Below are 4,839 nucleotides of genomic sequence, written 5' to 3' on the forward strand. Positions count from 1 at the left end.
GTCCTGGAGCTAATTTGGCAATTTGGCAAAACAAATAAGTGTAGCTGGCCTTTTCAAGAAATTGAAATTATGTTTTCACTTATTGTTTCAGATTTAGGTCTACTGACAATGTCCAAATGTCTAAATAGTGTAGCCTATTTACTTATTTAGTTATTAGAGCTGTGGTGGTTAAGCACTGATGGCATCTTATAGCCTACTTTATATTTACAGTATTTAGAGAAACATAGGCCTACTAATTTGTTGCACATTAAAGACCATATCAGCATATTTATGTGAATAGGCCTATTTGCCTATTCAAACCATACCTTGTGGCATAAGGCCCCCCTCTCTCTCTCTCACACACACACACACACACACACACACACACACACACACACACACACACACACACACACACACACACACACGTTACATTTCAGATCTGCATGAAAGGGGACTATTTGTTCAAAGTTTTTAGTCTTTTGTAAAAGTTTTTAGCTGATAGTGACTCTCCAGATTTGGTTAAAATGCAGGAAATTGCATCTAAGAAATACATTTTTTTCTGGGGAGGACCGAACCCACCGTTAATATATATATATATATATATATAAATAGATATATATTCTATATTTACTGCCTACCCTACCATACCCTTCACTGCACGTCACTGTTACAGATCAACGCTGAGACCAAGGTTTGCTCTGAGCACTTTGAGAAGCAGTGTTTTGTAAAGACCACCTGTGTTATCACAAAGCTTATAAAGGATGCTGTGCCAACTTTCGCCTGGACTTCAGAGAGGCCAAAGAGGAGAATCATCATTCGCAGACCGAGGTTAGTTTGTTCAGTCAATATTCAACTGACATGTGTTTAGCAACCCTCTAATAATAATAATAATAAACCGAGAATAGTTCGCCATAGGAATAGCCTACATTTAAATTTAGACAAGACTGGAGAATGAATGTATGTGCTGGAGATAATTGCACCGTTCCGCGGTGTCTCCTTCAAATGAATGGCAAAGTAGCATGCTAGCTTTGGCTGTGGGGAGGGTTTTGAACAGGACTGGTCGCGCACGCCGACGCTGTCAGTGTGAAAGGCAGAGAAAAACACGCCTGCTCCTCCCTCCCAGTCCAGTGACTTTTTAATAACTCACTTTTCTAAAGTTTTAACTTGGATTTCTGTCACGTTTAAACGCCACCGCTCCTGGATCTCTCTCTATGCTGTGCCCTGCCTAGTATTTCTGAGTCCCCTGAAATAGGCTGTCTGCATTCTCTTTTTAAATGCACTGGGCCCTTTCTTTCAAATTAGTCAGTTCGTTTCAGATCTTGTCATTTCTGCTATAGGTGACTGCTCAAGATGTGGCTTCCTGTAGTTCAGAGATAGTTTTCAAAACTGCCTCAAGCTTATGTAGTAGTGTTAACAATAAACAGGTGTGGAACATATGGCCTATATTTGAATAGTTGTGGGAATAACTGTGGGAACATGGAGCAGCAAGAATAAGCTGTGGGACCAATGGGCTGTGGGAAACATAGAGCAGCTGACCCCCAACAGGGTCTTCATGGTTGTATGACCTGAATACATTTTCAAAGCGGAGCCACAGGATGCGGACTTCTACTCTTTTCCACTATTAGACGCGCCTTTGTCCTGCACCTGGCCTCAGCGAGGTGGGATGTGCATACTCTTACTTTTATAAAAATGTTGTATATTGACCACTAATTCTGTGCATGCTGTCATACAGAGATGATGACCCATTCCTGAAGTTGGACGCCAGAATGCAGGAAGGTGCTGTTTAAGAGCCTAGGTAGGTATTTGCTCTAAAGACATTTGTCTGCCACAATTTAGGAAACACTGTCAAAGTGTGTGAATGGCGAAGACCAGCTTACAATGTTTTCTCTTCTCTTTTCTTTTGTTTCTGTGCTGTGTGGGCCATGTTTGACATGTAAATAGACCACTAGGCTAGTTCAGTTGTTGGCGGTGGATTTATGTTGATTATAAATACAAGTCCTTTAGTAGGCTAGTAGGCTAACTAATTAATGCGAGCATGACCTACTGTGTCATGCTAAACAAGCAGGAAGCTGGGCATTCTTGCCGACTCTGAGAACTATAATACAGGCCAAGTCGTCATTGTTATAAGATGGTAATAACATCATCAAATATTTGCCCTGTTGAATGGATGTACGTTTTTGCGTCACATCCTGTTGATGCTAAAATTATGTGCACTGTTACATCAAGATTCATGAACTTGTCAGCAGTGCAGCCAGCCTTCTTTCTATGGCCGTAATGTAATCGTTAACAGCTCTCGAAATGAGCAGACAGCTCAGCTGCTTGGTGCATACTCTTACCAATCGGTCTATATTATTCCCTCTTGCATTTATTTTCAGGCGGTGGAAGAAGCACTTGCAGGTATGCTACCGACCAGGCTCCTCAACATCAATCCGAGACGGAAGATGAAACGGGATGAAGCAGTTAGATTGAGGTAAACATCTACACACCCCTGTTCAAATTCCAGGTTTTTGTTATGTAAAAAATGACAGAAAACAAACTTAAAGCTTTAAAAGGGAAGAATAGAAAATAAAAAAAACTTCTATTAACATTGTTGCATAAATATGCACACCCTTAAACTAATACCTTGTTGCAGCACCTTTGGCTTCTATCACCGCACTCAGTCTTTTTGGGTAAGAGTCTATCAGCATGGCAAACATAGAAGTGACAATATTTGTACACGTATCTTTGCAAAAAGTACTCCAAATCTGACAGATTGCGAATGCATCTCATCTGCATAGTCCTCCTCAGATTGCCCAACAGATGTTCCGTGTCATACAGGACTGAACTCTCCCACTCCCAGTCCAGGTCTCTGCGGTCTTTTGAAAAGGACAATCTCATCATCCCCCGAGCCAGACTCCGTACTGTTGGTGACAGAGCTTTTTGTGTTGCTGCCCCCACGCTCTGGAACAGTCTACCTCCCAACATACGCCAGGCCCCCACACTGGCTACGTTCAAGAAGCACCTGAAATCACATCTATTCACAGAGGCATATGGACTTTAACTTCACTGGCCCATCCCCTCCCCCTTTATGCCACTACAATGGCCCCTGTGGAACTGTTCTAAATTCCATGACTTAAGCCCCAGTTACAACTGAAGAACGATAATCACATAGCATGATGCTGTCACCTTCATGCTTCACTTTACGCTTGGTGTTACCTTGGCAATGAGGTGTTGTTACCTTTTGTAATTATGTCCAAAATGTTAAACCTCGGTTTCACCTGACCATAATACATCTTCCCACATGCATTTGGGAGATTACAGAAGTATTTTTTGCAAAATGTACTCCACCAAGATTGAACTTTTTGGTCATAATTCGAAAGGGTATATTTGGCACAAAACATCACCCCAATAACACCATACTTTAAGTGAAGGGAGCCTTGTTGGGTGTTGGGTGTTGGGTGATCTGAGGAGGACTGACTGTGGGAGATTGCACTCGCAGTCTAACTGATTTGGAGGGCTTTGCAAAGAGGGGTGAACGAATATTGCCATAATGTGTGCCATGCTGAGACTCTTACCCACAAAAGACTGTACTGTAATGAAGGCCAAAGGTGCTGCAACTAAGTATTAATTTAAGGGCGTGTACATTTTTGCATTGCATTGCATTGATAAATATTTCGATTGAAGGAGGGAAAAGCTGTGAATTTATTTGTCTTTCTGTCTTTTTTTTTTACATCACAAAAACCTGACATTTGAAGAGGGGTGTGTAGACTTTTGACAGCCACTGTACATATAGAAATTATGTGTTCATATCACTAACCCTCTTGGTTTAGCATGATAATGAAAAGAACTGTGAGCAAAAATGTGGCTAGCAGAAAACCAGAGTGGTTAGTGACTTGGGAAAACCACTCGCCACTGTGGCCGGAGAGCAAAACATTAATGTCAGGGGGGGGGGGAGGGGGGGGGGGGGGGGGGGGGGGGGGGGGGGGGTTGGGGGCTTTCAGTGGACTGTATTATGTGCCAGTGCTTGAGTATTACCTGTTTGATTTCATTTGCCAACAATTACAATTATTTTACACTGTCTGTACAAGATGTAGAAAACTACTACTACGGAGCGACAGTGATATGTCATGTTCTTAATACTGTATATCCTGTCATTACAGACAAGGAGGCCGGAAACTTTGATGACCTCAATGACACTGGCTAGGTGAAGGACATCAAGAAAATGGCATCAGGTCACCAGACATCAGCTCATAATCCACAACGTTATCAACCATTTTGCGCCAAAAATGAAGCCGTTCACATACCATGGCATCCTAAGCAGGTAATTTCATACCTCTCAGTAACCTCAGAATGTTGCTGGTGAAAGACATCCCGTTCAATATCACTATTAACAGAATAAACAAAATCATCGCTTCCCATAATTTCTACCACATGTTTCAATAGGCAGCACTACACTACTGTGCAACAGTGAGAGAGAGTGGGCAAGGACAAGTAAAGCGGACCTACACTACAGCAAGACTTTGACACTTCTTCCACGTGAGAGGGCAGCCATCGCCCCCACCGTTGAGCAGTGTGTACCCAGTACCCCCAAAAGAGGAGATGATCCGACGCCCTCACAGCCGATTCCCCAAAATTGTACACAAAAACTCTGTATGGGGCAAGTGTGTGTGTGTGTGTATGATATTGTAAAACTTTTCAGTCGATCTTCTATACTATACAATGTATAAATATACATGTGAAAACCTAAATATGCATTAAAAACCATTACTGAGGTTAAGAAATGCATTATAACAAATACATCTGATTCAGGTGTACTGTACATAGAAATGTCTTTATTTGCCACAAATACATCACATCCTGGAAACCTGTACAATGTGT

At 42.0% G+C, this 4,839-nt stretch overlaps 1 long non-coding RNA gene across 1 annotated transcript; it reads left to right on the top strand.

Annotated features, from left to right (window-relative positions):
* Positions 1-712: 712 nt before the first annotated feature.
* On the top strand, positions 713-4,486 carry LOC134445022 (uncharacterized). Its single transcript, XR_010034159.1, has 5 exons — positions 713-810; positions 1,715-1,777; positions 2,358-2,452; positions 4,122-4,282; positions 4,405-4,486. It is a non-coding gene; the product is annotated as an uncharacterized LOC134445022 (long non-coding RNA).
* Positions 4,487-4,839: the final 353 nt, after the last annotated feature.

Source organism: Engraulis encrasicolus, unplaced genomic scaffold, assembly GCF_034702125.1.
Source record: "Engraulis encrasicolus isolate BLACKSEA-1 unplaced genomic scaffold, IST_EnEncr_1.0 scaffold_935_np1212, whole genome shotgun sequence".
NCBI lineage: Eukaryota > Metazoa > Chordata > Actinopteri > Clupeiformes > Engraulidae > Engraulis > Engraulis encrasicolus.